The 15,100-nt window shown below is 46.5% G+C and overlaps 1 protein-coding gene across 3 annotated transcripts in view; it reads left to right on the top strand.

The window, feature by feature from the left end:
* The first annotated feature begins 1,045 nt into the window (after nucleotides 1–1,045).
* The window catches only part of LOC137618669 (gastrula zinc finger protein XlCGF57.1-like), a 103,909-nt gene continuing 89,854 nt past the window's right edge, over nucleotides 1,046–15,100 (top strand). For 2 of the 3 annotated variants that reach the window (XM_068348810.1, XM_068348808.1), the window contains exons 1-2: nucleotides 1,066–1,138; nucleotides 1,456–1,656. The gene's annotated coding sequence lies outside the window, so the exon portion shown is untranslated. Of the gene's footprint in view, nucleotides 1,139–1,455; nucleotides 1,657–15,100 lie in introns of all 3 variants that reach the window. The other variant, XM_068348809.1, reaches the window with a different exon arrangement.

Raw genomic sequence — 15,100 nt, 5'->3', positions numbered from 1 at the left:
ATGTTTAGAACCAAATAGAGAAACCGCCTGGTAGGAAGGCGCTGAGACTAATGAAATCAATTACTAGTAATTTAAGATTAGGAAAAATAACGTCATTCTATTGTAACATGATAAAAAAATCCAATCTAGAAATTTAGGTTCAGGACAAATCGCGCCAAAAAGGTGACGTAGGAAGTTGCAAGGCTTGCTCGCCCTCTTTGATCCGACGTCCCCAATCAGAGTAAGTCCCATCTAATTGTTCTCTCTCCCCACCCCCTAGTGTACCCAGGTCGGTTTCCGTGTAGGTCTTGATAGAGTTGTTGTAAAGTTTTTATCTGTTAATATTTTGTCGATCCTTGTGCCAGGGGATCAGTGTTATTGTGTAAAGCACGTTTAAGGGTCTCGATAAGGGGTTTATCGAGATATCTTTATAAATGTTCAATTGATTTTGCTAATATCTCGAGTCCGAAGTGGACATAGTTTTTTTTCGGTCACATGTTTTTGTATGTCAAGTAAAGGTTAATTTTTCATGTTTCTTTCGTATTAGATTATTATTTTTATAATAAAACTTGTTTAATTATAGCCATATTCTATTTACTCCCCCGATGGTTTTGTAAAGTTTGTCCCTCAGACCTTGTGATTCAGCCCAGTACATCGGGCTATTTGTATAAACCGGTGAAATTTCGCCACAATAATAATAATAATAATAATAATAATAATAATAATAATAATAATAATAATAATAATAATAATAATAATAATTTTAATAATAATAATAATAATGATAATAATAATAATAATAATAATAATTTTGTGCGATAATTGGATTTAGGAAAAGCAACTATTCACTCGCAAGTACGATCTCAGCATTCCCACGAATTTATCTTTGTAACGTTTTGTAGAATAATATCTATTCTACTGTTATTTATTGATAAGAGAGGGAGAGAGAGACCCGAAAAATGTTTTTTATTAATTATGATTGAATAAATAGAAAAATAGAATTGAGAAAAAGTATTATTAATTAAATAAATATTATACTAATCAAATGTCACCAAAACCCGGTGGTTCAGATTTTCGTTTGTTTACATTGACCTCGACCCTGACCCTGACAGCTCGATCGTAGAACATAGGATGTTATTTCCCGATTAATATGACCATAGTAAGTCAGTGTATTCAACCTTATATTTGTCATATATTTATGCGTTTATTAGAAATATTTTTCTGTCATAGATACCTAATTAAATCCAGTTTGATCGTCAATATAGACGAGCAACTACATGCAATTTAAGTTTTAATACTTTTTATTTACTTCACATTTGGAAAGCCTCGTAGGGAAGTAGGAGGCAGCTTTGATACCATTGATAAATGTCATATTTAATTTCTTTATCAGTTAATCCTTTATATCATTTGGTTGAATAGTGATGTCACAGATGAATTCTGGTGTCAATTTAGACTTTCTTATTACTTATTTCACAGTTTTGAAACTTCTTGGATTCGTATTGAAGGAAGATGTCCATAACAAGTGACCATTTTCCCTTTAGAGGAAATAAAAACTGTAGGGTGTATGTATGATGACGGCCATGCCCCATAACGCTCCTATTTTCATACCTGTCACTAAGAATACGGTGGGGGTGTAGGTATGACGATGGTTGGCTAAGAATACGGCTGTTTTCTAAGGTAAGTGGGTAAGGACACGGGTAGTATGTTGGGTTAGGTGGGGAAGTTAAGGTTAGACGGTGTTCTTGTGTAGTGTTTTTGTAGTAGAACGGCTGTATCTTACGAACAAGTAGAAAATGGGAAGAAAATTCCCATTTTCTATACACACGGGAGCAACTGTCCTCTTATATATGTTATGCGCCATCGGCTTATCTGCGCTATCGGTCGATCGCGCTGCGCCATCTATAGATTCATCATTAGTGCAGACATCGATAGATAGTACAACCATCGATCAATTGCGCTGTGCGTTCTAGAGATATATTGAAGGTATTATTGCTCTATCAAGCAATGTAAGTAAATTATTTTGTAGTATATAGCAAAACGCAATCAATATTTTTGTTGACAAAAACAATATAATGTATTTTGTTTCATGTACAGTATTATGTTGGTTCGTTCCTCGCCTGCCAAGGATCGTTCGCGATCTCCTCCGGAGGATGTGCTTCCTTAGAAAGGACATATTTCTCCTTCTGAGCATTAAGCAGTTGTTTGCCAACCATCTGCTTATCGTTCACCTGCTCGCGGAGTTCCTGTACAGTTTTCTCCGTCTCGTCAGGTTCAGGTTCATCGTCCTGCCACTCGTTAACCTGCATCTCGTGAATTGCCTGCTCTGCCGGCAGCTCATGAATCGCCTGTGCAGCCGTTCGCCATTCACCAATGGTTAGCCACTCGGTGACTTATCCAGCGGTTCGCTGTTCACCTTTGGCTTTTCGATCACCAACTCGCCAATCGCAGAATCAGCCCACTGACCAACGGCAGATCACCGCTCGTCAACTGATCATGCAGTCTTCGACTGCTTGTCAGTCACCCTCCGTTTGCTTTTTGCCAATGGTAAGCCATTCGCCGCTCGCTAATGGTTAGCCGCTCGCCACTCACCAAAAGTTAGCCATTCATCTCTCCCCTACGGTTCGTTGCTCATCTTTGGCTCACTGATTGCCGATTCACCGATCACCATTCTGCTGATTGCTGACAGCTCACCACTCGCCACAGGATGCCAGAAAACTTTCAATCAATCTATCAGTCAATTGCCACTCGCCGGCAGTTCATTGCTCGGCAGCCCACCAGCAGCTTTCAAATACTCGCCAATCACCATCTACACGACGTTGCCCCGAGAAATCGGAAGGCAAACGACACCAGCTCTTCTGCTCGTCTTTCTCAATCATGCCAATCCACTAAACAATCGGCAGTCCCCATCAGCAGGTCGTCGACAGGTGACTAGTCGTGAGTACTCTCCGATTGTGCAGCGGTCACGAAAACCAGCCCTTGACCATTGTCAACATTCGCCAGAATGGCGCTGTTCTAAGGAACAGAATCACCAGAGCTGCTGGTGGCATGGTTGGAAGCGACCTGGCCTATCATTTGAAGGCGCTAGTGTTCAATCCCAGTATGAGATAGAAATTTTTTTCTATTTTTATCAAAGTATTGTGTAGATTTCCCGTCAGGGCTTCCAAGATAAGGTCAAGCATTGCCTGGCCCGTATCAGTTCAGACTGAGTTCTCTCACAGGGAAGAATCCTTAACCAACTCTTTCCGGCCTTCGTTCATTGAGGAAGTCCCGAGGGATCGCAGAGTAGTCTCAAAACCCGGAGAGGATTCCATCCTTTCCTCTACGGGTGACCAACAGAAGGCTGTAACACCTCCGAGTCCAGGGACCCTTAAAAGTTCTGATCATGGACTACAAAACCCGCAGGGGAGTCAGGCAGTCCACATTTGGCCTCATCGAGAACTACAAAACAGGACTGCAGTAATGGAAAACAAGGTGTCTAAAAGATCCTTTCCTGCCTTATGCAGCTCGGGACTGAACCCTGGATAATATCCGTGATACGTTCAGGGTATCTCGTCCCGTTCACTCATCTCTTCCTCCATTGGTCAAGACCCCAGCATCAACGAGCTCCTATATGAAGGGATCCGCAAGGGAGCTGGCCCTTTGGGCCGAAGTCCACACCATGTTGAAGAAGGTCAGACAAGCGGTAAAACCATAGGACTTCATGTGTACCCTAGACCTAAAGGACGCATACTTTCAGATCCCAATATCATCTGTCTTCAAGGAAGTATCTGAGATTCAGCCTAGACGACAAGAAATACCAGTTCAAGGCGCTGTGCTTCGGTCTCTCCACAAGCACCCCAGGTCATCAAAAGTGTTGGCCCTAGTTTCATCCTGGGATCATAGAACCGGCATCCGTCTCCTATGTTTCCTGGACGACCGGCTAATTCTAGCAGACTCTGTGGCAACCCTTTGTCAGCAGTGAGAAAACTTCTTGAGGCATTGCCAAGATCTGGGGATCATGGTATTCCTCGAGAATTCATCCCTGCTTCCCACTCAAAGACTGGTATACCGAGGAATGATAATAGACACTAACCTCCACCAAACCTTCCCATCAGACGACAGGAAGGTCGCGAGACCTTTTCTCAAACGAGAAGAGCTCCCAGCTCAAAGGTGACTATGTCTCCTCGGACACTTATCGTTTCTAACCTGTCTAGTTCTTAGCGGCTGCCTCAGGATACGATCCCTCCAATGGCGACTAAAGCCCAACGAGAATCAGGCCTTTGATACCCTGGACATTCTGATCCCCACTGGACCAGAGGAACAGATGGATCTCGATTGGTGGGTGGCAGGCAAAAATCTGCTAAAGGGTATCAATCTTCTCGTCCTTCTCCCAAACTTGGTGCTGTTTTCCGACGCATCAAAAGAAGGGTGGGGGCCCATGTGTTGCATCACATGACCTTAGGCTTTTGGTCAGAGTTCGAAAAGTACCTTCACATAAATCCCTTAGAGAAGAATGCTGTCTGCCTGGCCCCTTAAAAGTTCTACACTTTTTGGCGGATCATTCAGTAGGGGTAATGAGTGACAACCCCACAGTAGTGGCTTACATCAACAAGCAAGGGTAGTCATGACAAGTCTTTCGGCTTTCATGATGGAGAGTTTTCGGACTCTTGTCACGCTGAGCCTAGAGGCTCTCATTGTAGTGGTTTGCGGACTGTGATCAGATGTAGCATGCAGACTGCCTAGTGTCTGAATGCCAACCACACTCCAACGTTCACTACACAAAAAGACAAAACGGTGGAATACCCAGAAATCCGGGCAAAAAGCAAACAATCAAGGATGAACTAGACACTGGGCACCACCCCTTGATTTTATACTGAACAAGGGGACCCAGCTAGGACTGTATTTGCTTAATACTATTCTACAGGTATGCCGTCTCACTTATTATCGGCATGCATGGAGTCCACTGTAAATAGCGGCTGCTATATTTCAATTTATTTGAACACTACAACCATTAGGAGAGGAAAAAGTGATTTTACAAATAAAAGAACTTCAGGCTAGAACGGGGAATATCTTGGATGAGGAAGTGAATTGAAAGAGAATTTTAAAAAACAGTTGTTCCGGAACTGGAATACAAACCACGCTATTTATTAGGGGTATTACTTTCGGCGTAGCTGAAATGACGAGCCATTAAAGTTTAGCGAGGGTTAGCTACAAAAACCACTAGTTAGGGGGGGATAGGGGAGGGTAGCCTTTATTGGACAGCCATTAATCTGTTTTTTTGCTTTTTCTTTCTAGTGTGTATTTGTGAAGTTGACTTTGCTACCATGCGCACATGCCCTGGACACTCTGGCCGGCCCTCTGGAACATTTATGTTGGCGGTGGAGACAGATCCCCACACCCTTTGTCCTTCTTACAGAGGTCAACGGTGTGATAGCGATAATAAGTGCAATGAGTTTAGGGAGTGGTCTTCCTCCCAGTGGGAGAGGTTTGGGCGATGGCGGAAGAAGAAGTCTAAGCGGGATATTTCTTCTTCGAAGGTTCCTTCGAAGGTAGGAAAACCCAAGGCCTCTTCCTCCGTCTCCCTACCCTCCTCCGAAGCTCCTACTCATTCGGCCTCTTACGAGAGACCGTCGAGTAGTAGCGTAGACCAATTTAATGTCGGCCAACCCCGGTCCTCGATAGATGGTGTTGCTTCCCCTAGCGAAGCGGCCCCACCTCTCCCCCCGGGTGAGGCCTTGTCACCTACTCCTTTATTGCAGGTTTGGTTTTCCTTAGGGCTCTCGGGTCCGCCCTTCAAGGACGCATTGCTGCAGTTCATCCGCAAGGGTGCTTCTGTTCAGCAGTCATTGCTGCCGTCAGAGGTAGATCCTCTGGCCCTTGTTGATGTTGTGGTGTCAGAGGTGTCACCCTTGATTACATCTGACTCCTCTGCCCCTCCAGACTCTCCAGTGGTTGCTGCCGACTTAGTTTCCCCCGTTCCTGAACATCCTTCTAGAGGGAAACTAAGTCAAACGTCTGTCTCTCCTGCGAGTGTTTCTTCCCCTCCGGGGAGTTTACTCATAGAGACTCCTCTTCGGAGGACTGCTGCAGCGCACTGTCAGGTCAGCTTGCTGATCCTAAGGACCCTAGAGGGCGCCTTCGTCGGAAAGCTCGCCCTCCACTCCACCTTATAGGTCTCCCTTCATACCGGTGAAGAGGCACCTCTTCGGTACTTCTGCTTCGTCGTCGCAGCGGTCACCCATAGAGGAGCCTCCGCTGCAGTCATCTGGCCCTCGACCTTCGACCGTCACTGGACTTGCTACTAGTCCACCGACTTCGGTCCTGGACCTCTCTGCATATCGTTCACGATCTCCTTCGGTGGATGTGCGCCCTCACAAAGGGAACATCCCAGTTCCTGACCTGCCACCCTTCAGACCTTCCTTCACCGTTCCTGTTTTCGGTAAAGCCTCTTCAGGCCCTACTGAAGTGCGCAGCTGCGTGCCATCGCCCTACAGCTCACCAACCTCCTACAGGACATCAGCGCTCACCAGCAGCTCGTCATCAACAGCCTGCTTGTCAGTGCGCTACAACGCTTCCGCGCCCCTTCTCCTGCTCGCGCTCATAGGCGACAGCTGCAACAGGCGCCCGCGCGCCCATACGCCCACGGTCTCCTACGCGTCCATGATCTCCTATGCGCCAGCGCTCTCCCGCACGCCATCGCTCTCCCGTGAGCCATAACTCACCTACGCGCCAGCACTCACCTACGCGCTAGCGCTCACCTACGCGCTAGCGCTCTCCAGCGCGCCAGCGCTCTCCTGCACGTCAAATCTCTCCTGTGCACCAACGCTCTCTCCTAAGCGCCAATGCGTGCGCAATCCAGCGCTCTCATAAGCGCCAGTGCTCTCCAGCGTGCCAGGTCTCCTACGCGCTTGCACCAGGACATATGCGTCCGGCACTCGCCCGAGCGCGCACGCCAACACGCGCCCACACATGCGCGCCAATACTCGCCACCGCACCATCTCTCGCCCGCGCGCCACCAATCGTTCGCGCGCGCAAATCAACGCTTGCCCATATGCTTTCGGTCACTTCGAAGGATCTTCTGAACAGATGCTTCGTGTAAAGCTTCTTGAAGTTGGCAATCACTTGCTGGTCCATAAGCTGGAGGAGAGGGGTGGTGTTCGGTGGCAGATAGAGAACTTTAATGAAGGAGAAGTCAGGATGTATGTTGGCCTCGAGGCCAGGAGGGTGAGCAGGGGCATTGTCCAGTACCAGGAGACATTTTAGAGGAAGATTGTTCTCCTCTAAAAATTTCTTGACAGCAGGACCGAAGCAAACGTTTACCCACTTAATAATTATGGTCCTCATGACCCAGGCCTTGGCATTAGACCTCCAAAATACTGAGAGCCTATCCTTCGTGACATTTTGTGCCTTGAAGGCACGAGGATTCTCTGATTGTACACCAGTAGGGGCTTAATTTAAGTCCCCACTGGCATTTGCACAAAATGTGAGGGTAAGTCTGTCCTTCATTGGTTTATGGCCAGGAAGTTTCTTTTCTTCTGCTGTGATATATGTACGACGGGGAATTTTCTTCCAGAAAAAGCCAGTTTCATCACAGTTAAACACTTGCTGAGGAATGTAGCCTTCTCTGGAAATTAATTTCTCAAACTTCTTGAGGAATTCTTCTGCTGCTTTCTTGTCAGAACTGGCCGCCTCTCCATGCCTGACGACTGAGTGAATACCATTCCTCTTCCTAAAGCGATCAAACGACCCATGAGAAGACTTGAACTCTTGGGGGGCTTGCTGTGACGTTCCTTCGTCTCCGCCGTCTCTCCGGGCTTCCACGAGATCAGTAAAGATGGCGCTCGCCTTGTGCGAAATTACCGATTGCGTGAGTATATCACCAGCGATTTCCTTCTCTTTAATCCATAGTAGAATGAGTCTCTCCATCTCGTCGTTGATTGAGGTCCTTCCACTGGCAAGGACAGTCATGCCTTTAGAAGACTTACTTGCTTTAATGGCTTCCTTGTTTTTGATGATTGTACCAATCGTTGACTGGTTACGGCCATATGTACTAGCGAGGGTAACGATACGCATGCCTTCTTCGTATTTCTTTATATCTCCAGCTTCGTTTCCCTAGTAATCATCTTCTTACTTTTCCCTTTAACATCACTAGCAATCTTGGGACCCATGGCTAATGAATTAAAGTTGGAATTAAGCACTAAAATGCACATAAAATACGATATCGCAAGCACTCACACGAGATCAAGTCTTTACAAAACACACACAAGATTCTGAACTGAGCGCGCGATTAACAAAGAGAGAGAGAGAGAGGCAGCATCTCTCTCAGGCATTGTGGGAGGGATTTCGGCCAATAGCGTATCGGCATCTTAGTGACGCCGTGACGCCGACCAATAGCAGACCAGCTTCGTAGTGACGTATGAGTGTGGTGGTAGGCGAGTGATTCGCACAGTCATACGCCTACCGACCGCCAAGTTTGAATTTTGGAATTTGATGCCGTAAGGTGGGGAAAATGCCGTAACAAGGGGACGAAAAAACATCGTATTCCACACCGTAACGTGAAAAAAACGTAAGCTGGGGACGCCGTACCCCGGGGGTCCACTGTATTCCACAAAGCCGTAGCATCGCTACAACTTCACACCTGGAGACTATCCAGCATCTCCTCTCTCAGAGAGGATTTTCGCAATAAGTTGCGATTAGGATTTCTGGATACCTGCATAAGTCATCAGCAGCAGTCTACCAGGGAAAGTGGAAATTCTTCTGTGATTGGTGTCGTGGTAAGGGTATCTCTCCACTCGATGCCACTATTCCAGCAATAGTGGAGTTCCTCGTGTATTTGCGTGAAGAAATGTGACTATCAGTCTCGGCAGTAAAAGGCTATCACTCAGCCTTAAGCCTCGCCTTTAGACTGAAAGGAATGGACATTTCTTCATCGCTAGAACTTTCTATACTCATATGGAGTTATGAACTTACCTGCCCCCAGTCAGAAGTGAGACCTCCCCCATGGAACGTGTTTCAAGTTCTCAGGTCTCCCTATGAACCATTACGCCAGGCAACAGATCGCCACCTGACTTGGAAGACGTTGTTCCTGCTAGCTTTGGCTTTGGCCAAACGAGTCTGTGAACTTCATGGTCTCTCATACGACATCGCCCATTCAAGGGGATGGTGAGAGGTAACGTTCAGCTTCATCCCTGAGTTTATTGCTAAGACTCAGAACCCGGGAGTAGCGGATCCACGATTCGACTCCTTTCGGATTTCTAGTCTCTGTACTGTAACAGATGACCCAGACCATCTCTTACTATGCCCAGTGAGGAGTTTGAGGCTGTATCTTAAGAGAACAGCCGCAGCCCGTCCTCGTGTGCCTGCACTATTCGTTAGCACAGGAAGGACCAAGAGAAGGGTCACCAAGAACACCATCTCAGCGTAGATTCGCAGGGTCATTGACCATGCACTGAATCCAGATCCTCCTCCGTCACGTCACCCCAGAGCTCATGATGTCAAGGGCATAGCTACATCCCTGGCATTCAAAAGAAACTATTCAGTGACGCAGGTTCTTCAAGCTGGGGTGTGGAAGCGTCAGACCACGTTCACATCCCACTACCTGCAAGACGTGACCCACAGGAGACTTGAAACGTTCTCTATCGGTCCTTTGGTGGCTGCACAACAGCTGGTTTAAAACCTCAAGCTCCTTATTGAACAAGTAGCAGAAGGTTGAGGGCATTGTTACCTGGTTTTAGTCTGCATGAATGAAAAGTTTGACTGGCCCTTATTCTTTTCTTCATTCTGCCCTCTCTTGGGGAAAGCAGCATCCTTGGTTCTCTGCATAGCTGACCTCAAACCACTGCAGGTAAACCATGCTCCCTTGTGTACCTAGTACTAAGATTAATACTGTTGCGTCCCCATACCCTGACGAGGTGGTATTGAGAAAGTCCTGGTGCACAGTTTTTCCTTTTAAAGAACTTGGAATAATTTTACCAGGACAGTCACACTTCTACATACCTCAACACACAGCTTGCATAGGCCGCGAACCTTGCGTAGCAAGGTTTTAGCGAGGCGCAGGGACTCCTTATTCCTTGGGTGCTGACACACTCAGATAAGGAGCCCCCGGGTAAAAGCCAAAAGCCACATTGGCTGGGACGTCCACCCTTCCTAATGGGTGAGTCACCCCTATTAAATAGCGTGGTTTGTATTCCAGTTATGGAACGAAGGACATATTCGTAGATAATTTGTATTTTTCCTAACTATACAAACCTTAGCTATTTAAGCAAACTTACCCGCTACCCCTATCCCCCTTGAAGTCCTACCCCTAAGCAAAGTGAGCTCAATCACAGGTGTGTGAGGGGGAGCGGTAGTAAGCTACCCTCCCTACCACCAGAAACTGGCGGTGTGGGTAATAAACCCTCGTTAAAAATTAATGGCTTGTTATTTCAGCTACGCCGAAAGTAATACCCCTATTAAATAGCTAAGGTTTGTATAGTTAGGAAAAATACAAATTATCTACGAATTTGTCATTTTGAGTGAGGGACTGACGATAAACAAATTAAACAGGATAAAAAATACAATTAAAACAAACTACAAAATGGAATAAGTAATACATCTAGGAATAATTTGTATTTTACTTATGTATTTCTCCACATTCCCCCCCCCCCCCTAGATCTTCAGTCCATCTCAAAATTCCTCACCAAAATCAATTTTAAAGAATACAAAACATTGATTTTGGACTATTACAGGATAATAAAAAATTACTAAATCTATTATAACTTTGTCACGGTCAAGGTCAATTTACAGTACAACAATTAGTACAACAATTACACAAACAGTGACTAAATACAGATTTCCTCACACAAGGTGTCCTGTTCTACAGCCTTTTAACTACCCCAATGTGGGAATCAAAAAAGTCTAATAAAAAAGTAATTACTGTATAAAAACTTGATATAAAAAAAAAATATTTTGTTCAGTGATTAATTCAGTGGGAGATTTATAGTTCTTCTGAGTCTCAAAATTCTGTCGGGACATGCGCCGGGATTCAGCAATCTGCTGATGAGCTATATTAATTTCCCACAGCACCGGAAACAGGCTAAGCCGGTACAAACGGGGTGTCTTTAATCGATCAATAACCTCGCATAGCAGTTGGCATTTGTGGGTTATCAACATTCTCTCAGGTGAACCAGAGACAGAATCCGTAGACTCGGAAGAGGACAATAAAAATCCCGAAAAAACCAGCGATGACTCGGGGTAAAGTTCTGTTTCAGACGACCCAAACAGTGCTGTAGCGTTTAGATTATATATCCCTGGCTGTGCCACTTCAACCTTGAGTTCCAACCGGTGTTTTAATCTACCATCATAAAGGTGGAAACGGTCTGAATTCTGAGGTGGCTCAGGAATGGAGGACAGTTCCCTCTTTGTAGTATTTGTCTGATCAGTGAGACAAATCCTCCACTCCATGACTCGAGGCTGAACTAAAGGTAGGTCAGGAACTGGACCTTTTGACCTAGTCCATGGTGGACTATATCCACTAGAGGTAGGATTTGCAGGCAACAGTCGGTCGTCACAATTGGGTGGCAAAAAGCCAAGAAAGTCCTAATCAGGATAAAAGGACACTGCTGAGTCAGAAACAGGGCTTTCTAAACTAGCAGGTCTTGACCAGTCTGGACTGGAACTCTTGGAGCCAACAAAAAGTGGTTCAAACAACGTAATGCTGGAAACTTCCCAGAATTCCCAACTCCCTGGAGGATAAACAACACCTTTCTCTCGGAAAGAGGAGTCTAAGAATTGGGGTGTTGGAAATTTGGGCACAGGAGAGTGAACCACAGATTCAGGAGTCAAAATCAGGGTTTCACACATTTCAGTGGGGCTGTTCTCCCACAGTTGGAGGACCACACAATCTCGTATAGATTCAGGCTTCAATACAGGACTTTCATCAAAATTTTCTGGAGGATATAACCAAGCATCTAGTGCTCTTTTCCTCTCATAAGTTCTAGCTGGCTTAAGGATGGGGTTAGCCTGAATAATAGTTCTATTAGGACGGTAACTTTTCCTTTGTTGTCTTGACTTGTTATAGTCCCAAGACAAAAGGTATGACGCAACTGTTGCAGCCACCCCATAGGAGTCACCATTACTACTAGAACCAGAACTCTCAGAGACTTCAGAGGAAGTCGGACTATCATCCACAGGTCCTGGTTTATTCTGAGTCTCAGTTACAGGATGAGGCCCCCTCAGATACCAGAGAAAGTGCCTCCTAAGATAGACTGGAGGTCCAATCTTGGCCTTTAACTGAATATGGTGAGCTTTTACCAATTCACCATCAGACAGTCTCTGCAGCTCATGGGTGACCTTATTTTCGTGTACCTCAGTAACACGTAATACCCCCTCAAACCTAGGGATGAGCTTGTTCGACAGACGGTGTCCCAACTGGTGAACCTTCTTAAGAACCAGAGAACCCTCAAACAGTTTGTACCGAGGATGTCCTTCAGCCCATGGGTCTCTGGTTTCTGCTGACAGAAACTGGATACTGTCAACATCGTGAGCAGCCTTCACTGTTTTCTCAGAGTACAGCCAATCTCAGTGTGATGGGAATGGTTGTAGCTGAGAACTGCTCAGGGTAAGTACTGGTCCCATTTCTGAGATTCCCCGGAAATCACCCTCAGTAACTCACCAATGGTACGGATCACCCACTCCACTTCATCATTACTAGAGGGATTATACGGAATTGTTTTCACATGTACAACATTGTACCACTCCAACGAAGTAAATTCCTGGGAAATAAACTCAGGGCTGTTATCAGTCAATATTCGGACTGGAACACGTGGAATACTGTAACAGGAAAAACTCGGTCTTCAAGCGCCTGGCATATCGTACTGCTCTTCTTATTCCTTATGGGTACTGCCGTCACCCACTTGGAATAATGTTCGACTACCATCAGGCACCCAATAAAACCAGTAATGGTTGTTGGGAGACTCACAAGGTCCATAGCAACCAATTCAAAAGGAGGAGAGGTCACTATTTTCAAGGTTGGCGGGGCAACCACCTCCCTTGAAACCTTACAATTCTGACATTCCCAACACGTCCAGCACATATCCCTGATTACATTAATCAAAGATTTGTGCCAAAAGAGTTGATGGAGCTTCGCTTTCATTTTCCCAGTCCCCCATTGAGCATTCTTGACGTGTGTTTCAGCAACTAGGTCTATCAGGACATTGAAGGTGACTACCGGGACTACTGAGCCATCTGGTTTCCGCTTCACTTTGGGCTCTCGTAACAGGGAAACTTGATCCCCCTTTATGTGAAACTTTTTTGGGTTCTAGCGTCACTGGTTACGCAGAAGCTTCAGGCTCTCGTAACCAACGTTACGAGGAACTTTTCGGTTGTTTGGACCTTAGTCATGACGAGTCTTTCGGTTCTCATGAAGAGCCTTTAGGCTCTCGTGACTTGTGTTATGAGGAGCCTTTGAGCTCTCGTTTCCCTGCAGACCCTTTAGGTCCTCTTCACATGAACCCTAGGGTTTCTCACGGCACGATTTCTGATTCGGGTTCTCGTCACGACGGTCTTTCTGGGCTATGCGAAATTGATTCGCGATCCAAATTAGCTCCTCCTCCTGGGTCTCGCCCCCTTGCTCCTGCTCGGTCTCTTGCTTCATTGCGTGGCAGACCAGAGTCAACGTGACGTGAAAGCGTCTCGTGACAGAGCTTCTTGTGGCATGGCAGCGTCACGCAGAGATCGGTGTTGTGAAATTCCAACCACGTGAAAACTCTCGTCCAGCACCAGTGGTACCCTCGTCCCCAGACGAGGCTCTATCACTTTTCTGGCTGCAGGAGGGTTCCCTTCCGTGGGGAAACCTCCTGCTAAGGGAGATTCCCACCAGTCTCTCAAGCCTCGGGGATATCCACTTTCCCCGAAGCACCTGATGCCCACCCGACAACGCCCAGTTCCTCTCCCGATGGAAAGGCCTGTGACGATCATGCCTTCAGGTAAGAAGGCTAAGGTACCTGTTAAGTTACCTAAGCCTAGGAATGTGCACTGCCCTAAGGACCTCCCTCACAGCACATCGGGAGCCTGCGACCCCCCCATGACTTAAAGCATTATTTAACGTAATGCAGCAAACTTTGACAGGGTCAGTCCCCGCTTTCAGTCCTTAGACGGCAATCCCAGAACTCCCCTGTTGCCTCGTCTCATCCGAGGCCTTCTCTCCCCATGTTGATCCTAGGGGTAACTCTAAGGACTCTGCTCCGACAATGCCTTTACGTGAGAAGAACATCCTTCCTCACAAGAGAGCCAGGGAAGAGAAGGCTCTAGAACCGCAGAGGAGTCCCCTGACGTTCAAGTCTCCACAGACAAGACCCAAAGGGAAGAGAAAGAGGATTAGACCTTCTCCTTCCAAGGAGGACCAGACAATTTCCTTTACGGACTCGTTCCGTCTGACTCTAGTCGAGGTAGTGCCAAGGGAGGCACCTCACCTTTCTTGGTATAACACAGTTCCTGTCCCTGCGGAGTCCCATCTCTCCCACAGGTCAGTGGAAGCCGCAAGGCCTATACTAATGAAGGAACTTCTGCCTCAGTGCAGAGAGCCGAAAGGTTTATTCATCATACTGAAATCTTCGGCCAGGCCTCCCTTACCTTGAGTGGAGACTCAGAGAGAATCGAGTACGTCCTCGATCTTGATGATGACCTTGACCAACTCTTGGCTCCTATGAATGAGAGCTCAGAAGTAGATGAGCAGAATGATTATGAGGACATTTTGCCAGCTGCCGCTAGCCGTAAAATGACGGAAGCGGAGCGAAAGGAGACGGAACACGCCTTCTGGCAGGTGTTAGCCTGCATCCGAATCATCAATGGGATGCCAGATCCATTGGTCGCCCCTCTTAAAGGTAAGGATACGTTCCTAGACCAGTTTTATGGCACTCAGAGACCCCTGAAGGCCAGTGCAGCTATGCCCTGGTCAAAGGCATTGACAAGGGCCAAGCAGAAGGTTGTCTTAGGCGACTGGTTCGTCTTCTTCCCTTCGCACCAGCTCCTCCTCCAAACTCCTCCCGCCGCCTTTTATCGTACAGCGGAGGTATTATGAGATCCTCAATGAGCCGCTACTAGTTTTGCCTCTAGACCATTCTATAGCGGCACTCTCGAAGGGCACGTCCTTTGAGAAGTTAAC

Source organism: Palaemon carinicauda, chromosome 25 (genome assembly GCF_036898095.1).
Source record: "Palaemon carinicauda isolate YSFRI2023 chromosome 25, ASM3689809v2, whole genome shotgun sequence".
Taxonomy (NCBI): domain Eukaryota; kingdom Metazoa; phylum Arthropoda; class Malacostraca; order Decapoda; family Palaemonidae; genus Palaemon; species Palaemon carinicauda.
The sequence above is the reverse complement of the archived record's forward strand: the minus strand, read 5'-3'. Positions and strand labels throughout refer to the sequence as shown.